The sequence below is a fragment of the Vigna unguiculata genome, chromosome 3 (assembly GCF_037176805.1).
Source record: "Vigna unguiculata cultivar grain cowpea cultivar isolate G323 ecotype 2 chromosome 3, ASM3717680v1, whole genome shotgun sequence".
Lineage (NCBI taxonomy): Eukaryota > Viridiplantae > Streptophyta > Magnoliopsida > Fabales > Fabaceae > Vigna > Vigna unguiculata.
This window is the reverse complement of record NC_140794.1, coordinates 37085226-37102466: the sequence shown is the minus strand read 5'-3', so window position 1 is coordinate 37102466 and position 17241 is coordinate 37085226. Positions and strand designations below refer to the sequence as shown.

The 17241-nt window shown below is 35.7% G+C and overlaps 3 pseudogenes; 1 reads left to right on the top strand and 2 right to left on the bottom strand.

Moving 5' to 3' along the window:
• Positions 1-2267: 2267 nt before the first annotated feature.
• On the bottom strand, positions 2268-3481 carry LOC146887807 (uncharacterized; annotated as a pseudogene).
• Positions 3482-4544: 1063 nt separating this feature from the next.
• LOC114175338 (putative protein phosphatase 2C 73 pseudogene) lies at positions 4545-8498 on the top strand (annotated as a pseudogene).
• A 1100-nt stretch (positions 8499-9598) lies between these two features.
• LOC146887806 (uncharacterized) lies at positions 9599-16257 on the bottom strand (annotated as a pseudogene).
• Positions 16258-17241: the final 984 nt, after the last annotated feature.

Sequence of the window (17241 nt, the reverse complement as noted above, 5' to 3'; positions counted from 1 at the left end):
AAAAAAAAATTAGCACAAATAAATTTTCATGTCGACACACTATTTCCAGCAAGCAAAAGTAAAAGAAGAATGAAAAATCATGTAAAAGCAGAGTTAAAAGAAGAATAAAAAAACACTTAAAAACCATAAATAGCAAACATATCCTTGAGTGCTTACCTCTCCATACAAAAGAAAATTAAACTTAAAAAAAATCCTCTTAAAAATTATTTTCGTCATGTTGCTTCAAGATCGACTTTGGTCTTCAAATTCTTGGATCTTCTCTTCAAAAACTCCTAAAAACTTTAGAAGAAAAAAAAAATCAAAGAACAACATGTCTTCAATCAATTTATTCAAACAAAAAAAAAACGTAAACAATCAAAAATTCTCTTCCACCATTGCGGTAATGGTGGAGGTTCGAATGTGAACAGCTGGTCCATGCTTGATTTCTCTCTATATAGAAATGAAAAGGGACCAAGAGAACTTAGAGGAAAGAAGAAAGAAAGTGTATCTTGAAAAGACTCCAGACTCTTCTTCTACTGTAAAATACATAGACATCAGTCAAATGTTATTCGACAAAAATGAGCGAGAAACACACGCTCAAATTCAATTTACTGATACAAATTTCATTAATGACAGGGTAGAAAGGGAAAGGTAAAAACGTAGACTTTAACAAAAACCTAGACGGTAATGATAAAAACGTAAACTTTAACAAAGATCACCAAATAATGATGAAGAAAGAAGAGAACTTTAATAAACAGAAAAAAATTGCATTCATCAAATCAAACAATAAATCGTAAAATGTACCTTTTATGTGCAATTTTAACACTCAAACACCATATTCCTAGCGTTTCAAATAGTCATAGAAAAGAAAAATCCATAGACAAATAAATGTTTAAGATTTTATTCAAAAATACATTTTAAAAACAAAAACTTGAACATTTTTTGACCCATGGTAATAGGCGTATGAAATATAAAAACAAATTACAACAATACCATCAACAACAACAAAACATGTTCAAGATTTTGTTCAAAAGTACCCTTTAAAAACAAAAACTTGAACCTTTTCGTCAACACACAATAATAGGTCTACGGAGTACAAAAAATATAAATACAACCCTAAAACATGTCCAGGACGAAAAATATTGCAAAAATTAAACCTTTCTTGTCAAAATAACAAAACAGATGAACAACAGTCCAAAAAATAACATAATAGGTATAACATGCATAAAAAATGCCAACTATAAAAACTGAACACAAAAACAACATCTAAAACAACAAATAATGTTCAACAGTTTCTAAAAACAAAATATCAACCTTTTCTTCGACACCCAAAACATCGGAAAAATTATATCTTTGAGCTTTATAAAAAAAAATGTTCTGTACCGAGTAAGAAGAAGAAGAACCAAAAAAAAGAAAAAGAACATCGTAAAAAAGAAACAGACATAAATGAACACAGTAAGAAGAAGAAAAACAACAAAAAAACATGATAAAAATACAACAAAAAATAAACTACACCGAAAACAACTTCTGCAAACCTTCAACAACAACAATGACAAAAAAATAAAAAACACGAACAAAAAAATTTCAAACTTAGGCTACTGTAAGAACAAAAAGAAGGAGCTTTAAAAAAAATTACAACGATAACCCAAGAAAAATAAACAGCCAAAAAAAAAATACTTACGTTGGTATGAAGAAGAAGAAGAAAGAAGATGCAATGAAGTCGAAGAAGAAAAAAGAAAGCAAATATGTGTTTGAAGAAAGAGATAACGGAAGAAGAAAAAATGAAATACCTCCACCAAATGCAATGGCTTGAAGAAGAAGCCTCTGATTGTCAACAAAACATCAATCACCATTTAATGCTTTCAGGAAAAAAAAACGACAACCCAAAAGACGATATTACCCTCAATTTGAGACAGCTGTCAATAATTTAGAATGTCTATCACAGTAAATTACCTGCACTAAGAATTTCTTAGATATATAGTAGAAATCAAAAAAACCACAGATTGACACGTGGCACGTTGACTAACGGCGTTAGTCAACTCTGTCTGAAAGGGATCTAATTGAAGCAATTTTCAAAAGTTGGGATGCAATTGACACTTTTTTAAAAGTGGGTACCAATTTGACACACTAGTACCAAACTGGGTACCTTACGATTAATTAAACCTATAAAATAAAGTAGATAACACAAATTAAGAAACTAACAAATAATCTACATAGGTTAAGTCCTACAATTTAAAAACTAACTAATTTTACCCTTAGTTCAACAAGTTCTACAATTACAAACCTAACTAATAATCTGCATAATGAGAAGAGTTTTGTCCATGATGGTGGTCCCTCTTTTGAGCATCATCTTGGTTTTGGTCCTCATTTTGTGGTTGTTCATTGACGTCTTGCAAAATGGTTTGTGCGGCGGGAGGAAGAAGAGGGAGAACAACAGTTACTAAGGATTCTAATTTTCTTTGCAGTCGTTGATTCTCCTCCCTAGATTGACGAAACTCCTCCCTAGATTGAAGAATTTCTTCTTCCAACCTTAGAATCTTTTATGAATCCATAGTTGTAGAACTAGATGTTTGTTGTGTGAATGCTTCCCCGCAAAGATAATTTTCATTCAGTTTTCCAACCCCATATACCCATCCCTTAGGATTTTTGCCACCAACAGCAACTAACCAACTTTTTTCCTTAACTTCTCTTCCTCACCAGGGTCCAATGGAGATATTTCTTCTCTTTCACCACAAGAAGCAGCCTCAGATCTTGCTTGGGAAAATACAGTTTGAAATTCCTCCTATTATTCAAAAATAGACATGTTATATAATGAGAAATCTTTATATTTAAAAAGGAGGAAATATATAAGAAGTTAGAGAAAATACATATGTTTGTTTAGATTTGTGATCTACAAAATCACCGATATTCTTTCAAACATTAGTATGGTGCAAAAGCTCATCAAAATGTAGAGGACAACCCAACTGTTATGCCTATAACCAAAACTAATTAATCATGATAAAATAATAATCAAGTTATATAATAGTATTTTTTTAATGTACATACCATGCGAATGGCATGCGCATGAATGGTGATTGAGCCACCTGTGTGCAAACATCCACCCTTCTCAGATGCTCGATTCTTTTGATTACAGACACTCTTTGATCGAAACTCGGGTTGGTTCCACTTAACAAGCAAATTGTTCCATACTCTATCAAACATCCAATAAGGTTTTTTCCCAGTTTTTCTTGCTTCTAGGAAGATTTTAGAAAGTCTATGAAGAGGCCTTTGTGTTGAAAATATTTCTAATCTTCTCCTCATGTTCAGGTCTCCAAGTAACCTTTCTATATATTAAGAGATAATCTAGTAGTTAAGATATTGATCATTATAGTAAACAATATATGCATAGAAATTAAATATGCTTAATTGAAATTTATTAAAGAGTAGGTTACAAGTATAAACTTGCCTTGAACCTTTGGAAAAAGACCTCATTCTCTTCATCCAACATTGCACCCTAAGCCAACCATGGCTCAACATATTGTTGCTTAATTGTCTTTGTGATTGTCTTGGAGGCAACTCTACTTGGGTAAAACCTAAAAATATAAACACATTGTTGAAAAATATGATGTCAATATGAATAAAACCATATAATATAAAAGAAGAAATGATTTCAACTAGTGTTGATTATTACCCATCATTACAAGGTTCAATAATTTCAAGCACTCCACCAATAGGAGAGTCATCGTCTTCATTTATGGATGGTTCACTTGCTTCTTCGGTAGACATGTGTTGGTCTTCCTGAAGTACATTATGAATAGATAGGAGGGTATTGAGGTTGGTGTATCATTTTGTTGAGAGGGAGAAGATAATGATGTCAATCTAGCACCAACACATTGGGAAGCCATAGATGAAGGTGTATGTTCATTAACATGAGGTTGCACAGGTTGAAAAATGGGGGGTTGGGAAGGGGTAGATTCAGCTATTGATGGTTGGGAAGGAATTGGTACAACATTTGCAGTTGTAGAAGGATTTTGTTGATCAATAGGGGAATCAAGTACATGTGCTTTTGTGATGGTAATCTAAGAACATATTTTGGTCGTCTTCCCTTCATTGTCCCTTTTCTCCCCTTTTTGGCAATAAGCAAAGATGGTTCAGGAATGTCTTTATTACATCCTGATGACATATCTACCACTGCAAAGAAGAACATATACAAATCAGTTGCATATGTCCTTAAATAAAATATATGGTTGTGATACAAATGTTAAAAAGAGGAGGATATCAAATATCAGATAGTCATAATGGAATATAATTGTGAAACAAGAACATAATTCATGATTCTTTTATGCAAAAAATGTTCATAACTTGTTTTTTTCTTATTCCTTTTCTATTTCATACGTTATGAAAGAACTAGAACTAGTATTAGTATATCATTGCACATACACATCTTCCCTTTCTCATGAATAACAAGTAAAACTAAAAAACTACTCTCTTTGTTAGTTATGTTTATGATGAGGTTCCTATTAGTATAAAAAAATGAGAAACTGTGAGTGTGTATAACCTACAACAATGATTGGAATGCAATTATCATGGTTCTATTTCCATATTTCGTGAATGGATTGGCAAGAACCGTGTCAAACAAGAAGGAGAAGAATTATAAGAGGGAGGAAGATGGAAGGGCAATTGTAGAAGAATTGGCAAAGAAAGCAAGGAAGAGTGAACTGTTACTGAGTTTATCTAGAGTTGTTAAATCGACCAAGGCCAACAATTTTGCTTTTGTCTTCATTTAATAGGGGACGGAAAGGAGTGAATCAGGATTGTCTTCTTGTTTAGGAATGTAACATCCCGTCAGGATATTACGGATTTATAAAATAAATTAAAGAAAATAAAATAATCAGCACATTTAATAACACCTCATTTTCCCAAAACGTGGGAAAATTTAAAATTTATTAAATAAACAAATAACGTTCATAACAACCCGTTATAAAACCAAAAGAACAATGTTATAATAATCACCCCACAGGGTTTACAACTGTTTCCAAAACAAGTAAAAGCAGACATAAGAATTCCCCGAGTCTATCCCCTCTCCGCGACTAAGCTTCACCTGAGCCACCTGCATCAACAACATCTGCTCCCGTGCACCGCTTACACGATCATCGCCAAACACACGCAGATAGGGTGAGCTTAACAGATAAAACATATATAATATTACAAATATATATATAACTATCTACATCCACACATGTCACTATACATAACTTAACATCCCACATTGTTCTATACTTTAATTCCTTCCATCTGACCCCCAATCAGAATATTCGTGTTCTACATCGTCTAATGATCACTTCAAGGTGACATGCTGTCATACCTATCGGCCACAACCGATAGAGCACGTGCGGAAAACCATGCTACGGATTGTACACCATAACGCCGGTAGAGTTCCCATATACGAACATAGTCTGTATCGTCCCAAGACTACCAAACTCGTCAGCCAACAACTGAGGAGGGTAATCTATCTGGACCCATCCGTACTGGCCACAACCAGCACGCTCACACCAGCAACACTCGCCAACCCGAGCCACAACTTAAGGGTTCCTCATGTTCATCCGCCATCCCGAGCCACAACTCAAGAGATGCTATTCCGAGCCACAACTCAAGGAATACCACATGCTTAACCCTTATCTTGAGCCACAACTCAAGGGATACGTTCCGAGCCACAACTCAAGGAACACCAGCAAACCCACCTTTAAAGCACCGCTAGACGCCTTATAGATCACAATTACACAACCCAAAATTCCAAGCTGCAGCAATACAGATCGCCTGGCAGGAGACACGTGCCGCCAAGCGCTGCCAGCTCTCAGACCGCCTGGCGAGTGCCGCGTACCGCCAGGCGCAAAGCACCTAAAAATTCTTTCTCGCTGCAGGTACCGCCTGGCGGTGTTACTCTCACTGCTAGGCACCAACGTAGCAGTGGCTCACTGTTGCACCTATATCGCCTGGCGCCAAAGGCCAACCGCCAGGCGCTGCGCTATCAGACTCTCTCTGATCCCCTCTCTATCGCCTGGCGGAGTGGTTCTCTCCCGCCAGGCACTATACCAGAATAGCTTGTTTCTGGTTTAACACATTTTAGTACCTCTAATGATCCTTCATTCCCTTTCACGGACTTCTCCATCCCTTACTCTACCCCCAAGTTTAATATTAAGGTAAATATTACATATCATCATCATAGTTAACCCACTCATACTCACACAAAATAGAAAGTGTATACCCGATAATCAAACCATTGGTCCTGTTGACATGTGATTAACCATCTCAATCAATTATCCTATACTCGGACTGGCTCAGATTCATACCCATCCACCCTTAGTTGCGCCTCATACTTCATTCCTAATTAAAGCTTATTTTCCAACCTCAACATCCACTTAGGATTCTTCATCCTTTATCCTTCATGACTTGTTATCCCACTCAAAATATATCCAAGAGAAACATTATCATTGAATTACCCTTTTTTATTCCGCGATCAGATTATCCTCGCATCTAACCCGAACCAGACGCACTCCAACTTTCCCACAAGCCCCTGATTTCCTCGCTGTCGCCTCGCGGTATCCTCTAGTCTGCCAGGCGGTACACCGGACCTGGAAAGAATCGAGGTTCTATCACGTCCCCTCACATTTTCCCCCATTCTCTTGCTGCGTTTCCTGTCAAATATTCTCTTAATTTACACTCCCATTCACTTGCATATAGACCTAGGTGTAATCCTCCCTTCAATCTATACCACTTTCTCTCTTACGATTTCGACATCAACAAGTCTATTAGCAAGGTCTCCTTTACCTCCAACCCTAACACTGTTCCATTACTTATACAGATCATTCAAGCCGAAAATCAACAAAATACCACTCCCATTATCTTATAACTACCAATCCCCACCTTTTTCATCGATCAGAAATCTCCCAGAAAGCACAAAACCAGAAAATCGAGTCAACAGACTCGCGTCGCTTGACAGAAATTCATCACCGCCAGGCTGCTCATAAAAATAAGCCCAGAATTTCATCATTCATTTGCGTCGCCTGGAGATACAGGGTTCCACCGCCAGGTGCTGCCCCCAGAAACACACCAAACACATATAGTTGGTATGAGCCGCCTGGCGGCTATGCATAGCCCGCCAGGCGATTTCTGGAAAATTTCCAGAAATCAGAATTTCAGAATCAAAACAAGAATCATACATTCATATCATCATACAGTTCATGGAATTTAATAAAACAATAAGGCAAACGAAGTTCAGCTCCCCTAACCTGATCTCCTTTGCTACACTTGAAATCCTCAAGCTCTTTCCTTTGGTCACCAATGGCCACTCTTGAATTTCCTCAACCCCGCCTCCAAATTCACTCACGCTAGTCCCCTTTCACTCACTTTTCGTCTACCCTTGGCTGCTGATTCCAGTAGGTTTCTGTTACCCTTTCCAATTCCATCCAAAGTTAACATTAGCAAAAGAAAAATAAAGTTTCATTTAGAATTACCAAGGTTCGAACCCATGACCATGCCAATGCCAATTCAATACACAACCATTCAACCAATTCATGTTTCTTACTAACAATCATAATTCAATTATCATATCATTCCATAGCATGACTTCACAGATTTAAATAATAAAACAATAACAAAAGTTAACATACATAGGACTTGAACCCAAGTCCTTTCACACAAACCAAGTACTCTCAACCACTTGAGCTAGTACTTTTCCACGTCATACTCTTCATAATTAATGTCATAATTATTTTCCCACCCGCATTTATTAATTAATTAATTAATTAATTAATTAATTAAATGATACGGGTCTTACAGGTGAGACAACCACTTTTTTCAAGCCATTACAAGTTAGCTTAGTGTACAAATTATCAAACGTTATACTTTGTTTGCTATTGATGATGCTAGGAATTTGGATGCCAACAAGACATTATGTTCTATGGAGTTTTTGATGGGCATGTCCCTTGGGGACACTTTGTAGCAAAAAGGGTCAGGAAACTGGTGCCAACAATTTTTCTCTACAATTGGCAGGAAAATCTTGCAGCAACGTCACTTGACCTAGATTTTAAGATGGAAGAAGACATACATATCCATGGTTTGGACGTGTGGAAACAGTCCTACATCAAGACTTATGTTGTTGTTGATCAGGATCTGAAGCAACAAATAGGGTTCGACTCATTTCTTAGTGGCACTACAACATTGACAATTATCAACAAGTTATCTACATTCTCTATTTTCAAGTTTTTATATATTTTATTTACTTGTTTAAAATCTCTTGGTTGTCCATCCTAGTCTTTAATTAATAATAAAGACATACCATGTCAGGTTTAATGGAAATAATTTTTTTTACTTACTGAATTTTAGTGGCCAAGTTTCGCTATGGTGTGTAATAATCATAATTGTTCTAAAAATGTTTGTCAGTGATGTTTCAGGGTGAATATCTTATTATAGCAAACATAGATGTTGTAGAAGTTGCAATGAACATAACAAACACATTCTATTGTCATTATTTCCATTAACATTTTTTATCTATATGTGATTGTGTCCTTTAAGTGTATGCTTGGTGGATTTATAGGCAGATCACGGAGGAGAGAATCACTTGGTTAAAAGAAAATTGAACATGATCATCAACGATTTACAGAAGATGCAGAAGGAAGATAAAATAAATAAATAATTAATATTTTCATGTGATAAAGAGCATGGTGATGCCACAAAATTAGGTCACTTGAAACAGAAAATTGCAGAGTTGAATGGTGAAATAGAGATTTATTATAAGCAACGTGATGAGCTAAATGAGCAAATAAAAGGGCTCAACTTTGAGTGTGAGCATCTGAATAAAGAAAACCTGGATATCTCTTTGAGATTAAACCATAAAGAAGCACAATAATTGTGTTTCAAGATAAAGACTAGACACAACAATGATCTCGAATGTCAGCATTTTGAGGATGAATATCGAAATCTTTCAGCTGAAATAACATTGAAAGTAGAAGAAAACGAAAAGAAGGTCATGGAAGCTTATGCAGAAGATGATGAATTGTAGAAGTAGAACAAACTCATGGAAGAAATTCTCCAGAAATACAATCAAGAGCTCAGGCTTATTACAAATAAGAATGAATTGAAACGTCAACAACTCTTGAACCAAATAGATTCAATAATATGCATCATGTTGAGTGCAAGTTTTAAATTATGTTTAGTGTACTAATTCACATAAATTGTGAGAGCAAATAGCTTCATTTGAATTTCAAAAAGTTTTACAATGATAAAGATGGGATTGTTTTTTTTTTCTATGTTGTGATAAATTTCTATGACTGGAACTAATTAAACACCACTTAGTGGAGACAACTTGTAATTCTAAAAAATGTTAACTACCTAATTAGTCATGAAAGAAATGCAATGAACCAACTGAAAATCAATCTTACTCAACTCATTAAATTTTTACATAAACACACATCATAAAATTGAAGATAATGAAAGAGTAAAGATGCTAAATTTGTAAAAGATACCTAAAACAGGGACTAAAACTACATGCACAAGTTCTAAAGACCTAGACATGACTAATTCTAAAAAAAATTTGTCCAAACAAAAACTGGTACAAATCATTGATCTAATTGTTATACGGCTATTCAGAACTATCATCATCCAATTCCATTTCTTCATTGTCTTCTTCTGACTCGTTATCATCAAATTCCCCTTCATCTTCTTCTTCCAAATCGAAGTCTTGAATTTCCTCTTCTTCTGTGTCTTCTTTTATTGCTATATCTTCTACTTCAACACCATTTTGTGAATCTTGGAAGCCTAAAATAGGTTCAACTTCTATGATTTCATTAACGTGTGAAACTTGGTCTTCTTGGTAACACATATCATCATCTACATTAGTAGCTTCTATGCGACCTCTAGGTTTTATCTTGATTACAACACACCAGCCACGTTTATCTATTTGAGATGGTGGATATCAGACTTAATATACTTGTCTTACATTGTGAGCAATTATAAATATATTATATGACACATATCTTTTATCCATTCGAATATCAACAACATGGTATTTAAAGTCCACTTTTGTACCTCTTCATGATGGATTGATGAAGGATTGACCCCAACCAAGGATGGAGGCACATGCTTAAGAAGACTAAGCATGTTTAGAAAGGAAGCTCACTAATCCTTCATCGCTTTCATTTGTGTTTGTTATTTTTGATTCCCAAAGTTGACTTAGTTGAATCAACTTTAGTTGACTTGTTGACCTTTGACTAGGTTTGACTTGTTGACTATAGTTGACTTGACTTAAGCCAACATGCTAATCTATGTTTATTTGCTTTGTAGGTTAATTAGGAGTAAGAAAGCAATGCTAGGTGGCACATGGTGATTGGGGAGCATAAATGATGTGGAGGAGAGAGTAAAGTAAAAGGCATGAAGCAAGTGTACCTATGTACCTTTGGTCTCCTTTGTTTTTAGCACACTTTGACCACTTTTTGGAGACATATGAGACACCATAGTTGGCTCTTTTGTCTCTCATTTTGGTAGCCTTATTTGACCTAGTTTCTAGAAGCTAAGGTTAGGTTTTTGTAGAGACATCCTTAGGTATCTTTTATTTGCTTAGAGGCCCCTCAACTCTTCTATATAAGGGGTGCTCCTAGAGATGTAAAAGGGTTGAACATTTTGAAGTAAAAACACTCTTGTGTCTCAACCATTTGTGAGAGTTTCCTCCCTTGGGAGTGAATACTTGTAAGCCTTATCTTGCATAGCAAGTGGCGGCACACATCCACTCATCTTCAAGGTTGCCATGGCTTCTAGCCTAGCCTTGTAGTGGCGTGCTTCTCACATTTTTACCATTTCTTTTCTTTCCATTTTATGTTTTCTTCTTCCTTTAATTGTTCTTGGTTTTCTATGGTTTATGTGCTTTCCATTTCCTTTTTGTTTTGAATCAATCCATCATCTTCTTCTCTTTTTGCTTTGTGAAAGGAACCTTCACATCTAGATAGCTTGCAATCTTAATGTCCAGTGGGGATTTCACTTAGCTTTCTTAATCAACTCACACCATATTCAATCATCTTAAAAAGAAACAAGATAATCCTTCATCATTTGGTATCTAGAGCCTAGGTTATCTTGAATATGGTGTTTTTCATGTTCTAACCTTGTCTTGTGTAGCTATCTTTGAATGATCCACATAAAAACAATGCTGGCAGAAATTGTTCACGATTTTAAAAGATTAAACTGCACCTGCTCAGTGGTCCAAAAATTACGTTCTTAATGTCAAAAGAATGCTCTGTGAGTCTAGTTTTTTTTTTTTTAAAAAGAACCAATGCATTTGGAGTTCTGTGGAGAGAGTTATGATTGAAATAGTGAGCAAAGGTCAGAGCTGCCGAGATCACCGCGAGTCAACGTTTTTCAGGTTATGTTGGGCAGTTTTGGCTACTATTTTTGTTACTCTTCTTACTCCTAAATGTGGTTGGATAACATGTCTTTGGATGCTTAGTCTTTGAGCCTCAAATCCATGAGTTTAAATGCATGATAGCTACATGTTTGTGTCTTTGTGTATGTCATGTTGAGTCTTTAAATGTGTCTAACTTTTGCTTGAGTCATATGTCATATGCTTCTTTGAGTTTTCTTATTCTTGTTTCTAAGTATTTGAGCTATTGCATGAGATCTATGCCTTTTGTTGTAGCATGCTCCTTGAAATTGATTTTGACCTAATTTTTAAGGAACTAAGTGTTCAAGACACCCTAAAATATCCTTCTCATCATCTTAAGTACCTAGTTTTGAAAAGAAAAATTATTTTCATGACCAAAAACAGTTTGGCCAAGAGCTAATGTGTTGCTTGGTGAATTCATTTGGCCATTTTTACTAGGTGTTATGCTACCAAATTTTATACTTAGATTTTGGGTGATATTGGCAAATTAGTTCCATGCTTTAACTTGGTTATGATCTTTCTTGGTGTATGCATAATTTGAGGTATAATCTTGGCTTGTTCAAATGCTTTCCATAGAGTCTTTAAAAGTGTTTTTCATTGCTTTAGTCTTGTTCAAGTTTTGTCTTTAAAACAAAATTTCCTTAGAAGTTAAACTTTCTTGTTTTTGTGCTTTTCTTGCTTGTCACTAGGTGTTCTTTGTTGTGTCTTAGTAGTTTTCTTTTCTTGAAACTCTTGGGATGTTGTGGCCGAATCACTTGTCTTGCATTTGAAAGGTTTTGAACAAGTTTTTAAAAGTGTTTGCTTCACTCCTTTGGTGGATTTTGAGTGCTAGCCTTGCCTTGTTACTTTGGGAGAGTGATCTAAACACTTGGGTTACAATTTGGGTTGGATTTGGTCTCGGTTTTCATGTTGTCTATCCTCTAATCCATTTATTTTGTCTCGGATTTGAGTGTTTTTGTTGTAGAAATCATGGAAAGTTCATCAAATGCACCTACACCAAACAAAAACAATACATTGATGAGATTGCTTCGGGATTTGGAGTTGTCTAGGAAGGAGGCCTTTGAACAATTGAGAAAAGACAAGGAACAAAGTGACCTAAGAATCCAAGAGCACATTGAAAGGCTTGAAGCTAAAGAGCAAGAAAGAGAGGCTAGGAAAAGAGGGCATTATAGGCGCAACCCATCACAAGAGAAGCAAACTCCAAAGATTCCTAAGTTCTATGGAGGAAGTGATCCCAAAATCTTCCTTGATTGGGAAGCTAAAATTGATCAAATTTTCATTGAAAATCATGTAAAGGATCAAGCACAAGTTGATCTAGTAGTTTTAGGATTTTTGGAGTATGCCAATACTTGGTGGCATAAAGTTTGTAAGAATTATGACCAAGGGCCACCCGCGGCTTCTTGGATGGACATTAAAACTCTTATGCGTGCTAGATTTGTTCCTCCCTCCTATAGGAAGGAACTTATTTTGAAGCTCCAAAGGCTTCACCAAGGTCCTATGAGTGTGAGTGAATACTTTAAAGAATTAGAGTCTCAAGTGTGTAAGGTTGAAATAAATGAAACTAACAAAGAGAAAATAAAAAGATTTGTGAGTGGTCTTAGGAGAGATATAAAAGACCAAGTAGAGTTGTATGAGTACTCCACTCTTGAAAATGTTTTCACACTTGCCCTTGGGATTGAAATTCAATTGAAAAGAAAAAGAAGGGCAAAGAAGAGTTACTCACCTAACCACTACTCTAGTCACTCATGGAAGGGAAATGATAAAAAGAAACATGATAAGTTCCCTTCTAACTCTCATCAAGAACCACCAAGTAAAAGTAAGTCACCAAGTGATCACATTCACCATTCCACTTCTCAAAGATAAGTTCCATTAAATGTTTTAAATGTTTGGGTTATAACCACATTGCTTTAAATTGCCCAACCAAAAGGACCATGATCTTAAAGAAGAGTAATGATGTTGAAAGTGAACACTCATCTCCCCATTCTCTTTCAAAAGAATCTTCTTCCTCTAGTAAAACTAAATTTTTTGAGAAAGACCCTATGTTATTAAGGCGCATGATAGGTCAAGATCAAAGTGAGCTTGAGCCAACTCAAAGAGAAAATATTTTTCAATCTAGATGCAAAACTAACAAATGGGTTTGCTCTCTAATTATTGATGGAGGAAGTAGTACCAATGTAGCTAGCACAAGGTTGGTGGAAAAGCTTAGCTTAGAGACCATTCCTCATGCTAAGCCCTACAAGCTTGCTTGGATAAGTAAAGAGGGAGAAATAGATGTCAATAAACAAGTCCTAATTAACTTCTCTATAGGAAGCTACAAAGATGAGGTGTTATGTGATGTTGTTCCCATGGAAGTCACACATATCTTACTAGGTAGGCCATGGCAATTTGATAAACAAACTTTACATGATGGTCATACCAACCAATACATTTTCTTCATAAATGGGAAAAAGACCACTTTACAACCTCTATCACCTCAAGAAGTTAATAAGGATAGAAATATAATAAGAAAAGATAAAGAAGAAAAAGAAAAGGGGCAAGCTTTCACTAAGGTGTTACTTGCCTACAAAAAAATTCTTCCAAAGCAAGATGTGCATCACCTTTCCTTCTCTTCTCAAGCCAAAAAGGAAGGCCCAAAGCACAAGCAAGAGAGGAAGAGTACTCTAGAAAATAAAGATGGCCTAACCAAGGTTAAGGGTAATATCCTTAGAAAGGATGGAACAAGAGCTCAAAAAAAGGAGGCGCAAATCCTCCCCCAAATCAAGTCAAGCTCCATCTACAAAGGCTTAAAAAATTTGTGGTCAAATTCTCTCCAAAAAGGGGAGGATGATGAAGGATTGACCCCAACCAAGGATGGAGGCACATGCTTAAGAAGACTAAGCATGTTTAGAAAGGAAGCTCACTAAGCCTTCATCCCTTTCATTTGTGTTTGTTATTTTTGATTCCCAAAGTTGACTTAGTTGAATCAACTTTAGTTGACTTGTTGACCTTTGACTAGGTTTGACTTGTTGACTATAGTTGACTTGACTTAAGCCAACATGCTAATCTATGTTTATTTGCTTTGTAGGTTAATTAGGAGTAAGAAAGCAATGCTAGGTGGCACATGGTGATTGGGGAGCATAAATGATGTGGAGGAGAGAGTAAAGTAAAAGGCATGAAGCAAGTGTACCTATGTACCTTTGGTCTCCTTTGTTTTTAGCACACTTTGACCACTTTTTGGAGACATATGAGACACATTCTTTGTCTCCTTTTGTGCTAGAACGAAATTAGCCTTGCACACACCATCGTGGTCTCTTTTGTCTCTCATTTTTTGTAACCTTATTTGACCTAGTTTCTAGAAGTTAAGGTTAGGTTTTTGTAGAGACATCCTTAGGTATCTTTTATTTGCTTAGAGGCCCCTAAACTCTTCTATATAAGGGGTGCTCCTAGAGATGTAAAAGGGTTGAACATTTTGAAGTAAAAACACTCTTGTGTCTCAACCATTTGTGAGAGTTTCCTCCCTTGGGGGTGAATACTTTTAAGCCTTATCTTGCATAGCAAGTGGCGGCACACATCCACTCATCTTCAAGGTTGCCATGGCTTCTAGCCTAGCCTTGTAGTGGCGTGCTTCTCATATTTTTACCATTTCTTTCCTTTCCATTTTATGTTTTCTTCTTCCTTTAATTGTTCTTGGTTTTCTATGGTTTATGTGCTTTCCATTTCCTTTTTGTTTTGAATCAATCCATCATCTTCTTCTCTTTTTGCTTTGTGAAAGGAACCTTCACATCTAGATAGCTTGCCATCTTAATGTCCAGTGGGGATTTCACTTAGCTTTCTTAATCAACTCACACCATATTCAATCATCTTAAAAAGCAATAAGATAATCCTTCATCATTGATCAAACTAGTCACAATAAAATACAATTACTTTCTTGGAAGTGCTTGAAGTATTTTACTTTATCTCGTATATGTGTTTAATGATCCCGTAGAAATCATTTTCACCTCCGTCTGTAAGCCCTTTTACGTAAACCTCACTATTTATTGTCTTTTTACCTTGACTCCATGCATCAGTGTGGAACTTATACCCATTGACATATAACGTGTACCATTGTTTAACCTCGGTAAGAGGACCTAGTGATAAATCTCTGAAATGTTGGTTTGTCACATTTAAAGGCTCATTGTAAACCTACAGAACAACACAAACTCAATGTCATATTTTATTTATTAAACCTTGAAAGAGTAATTTAATTATGAAGTACATACTTGGTTCTAAGAGAATCTGCATGTACACAACTAGAAGCAGTTGAGTCAGGTATTTCTTGAGATTGAAGGAATGACCTATTCAAATAAGTCATTCAGAAGGTTAATTTAATAAAAGAATTAACTTTATTATAATAATGAAATCGATAGTTGGAAAATATTTACTCGAGGTATGGTTTCATTTCTTGGCAATTGATTAACACATGAATGTGGACCGAATCCCATTCTCTTTGGGTTAACCAATGAATTGATGACTTGTCAAAAGGACGAGTTGGTTGGTTGAAGATTGAAAATGATGGTTGGTTGGTTTCAACTCCCCTTTCATTTCTACTACTTCGCAATGACAACATATAACTTTTGAAATAATGGGAACAAAAATAAGTTGTTTCTCGGTGTATGTAAGATGCACATATCGATGCTTCAACCTTTGCCCTATTTTTGATTGATCGCTTAGAATCTCCCATAAATCTATAAAAAATAAGTTGTTTCTTGGTCATGCTTTGTAATCGTGAAATAAATGTGTTTTATATGAAAGACATTGATCATATATTACCTTTCAAAAGGATACATCCACCTATATTGCACTTGGCCACCAAGCTTAGCTTCATATGCAAGATGAATTGGGAGATGTTCCATTGAATCAAAGAATGCAGGGGGAAATACTCTCTCCAACCTTCAAAGAATTAGTGGAATGTTTTTTTCCATTGTAACCAAATTGTCATACCTCAATGTCGTAAAGCACAGTCTTTAAAGAAATGACTTATTTCGATTAGGGGATTTAAAACATGTGTTGGAAATGTACTAAATGCAATAGGAAGTAAGCACTCCATGAACACATGACAATCATGGCTTTTCATCCCATGTATCCTTCCCTTTTCAACATCAGCACATCTTGTCAAGTTCAATGAATAACCATCAGGCACCCTGAGTTCTTTTATCCAACAACAAACTAATTTCGCTTCCTTTATATTTAAAGAGTAATTGGCTTTAGGCTTAAACATTTTTCCATTAGCTAGTGGTTTCATCTCTAAGTCGGGCAACTACAATACAAAGCGAGATCCATCCTTGCTTTCTTATTGTCTTTTGTTTTACCACTGACATTCATGACAGTGTTCAATATATTTTCAAAGAAATTATTTTCTATGTGCATGACATCTAGGTTGCGTCTTAAGAGATTATCTTTCCAATAAGGAAGATTCCAAAATATATTTTTTTCCTCCAATTATGAACCTCTCCATATTCTCATAATTTGAGCAGATGTGGATTTTCTGTGGACATGGGTAAATCCCCCACTCTTCCCCAAACCAAGTTGGGTTTCATTATAGGTGGTGGGCAATTGGTTTCAACTTTCCCTTTTAAGAAGGCTTTTTTATTCTTTCTAAAGGCATGATCACTAAGTAAAAACCTACATTGTGAGTCAACCCAGCAATCCCCCCCTCTTTTCTAATGTAAATGCTTTTGAATGCTTCATACAATGTGGACATGCCAGACAACATCCTATATGCAGGGAAATCATTTATAGTCCACATTAAACTAACTCTCATGATAAAGTTCTTCTTTCTTAAAATATCATATGTTTCTACACCAATCCACAAATTCTTTAGATCGTCCACCAAAGGC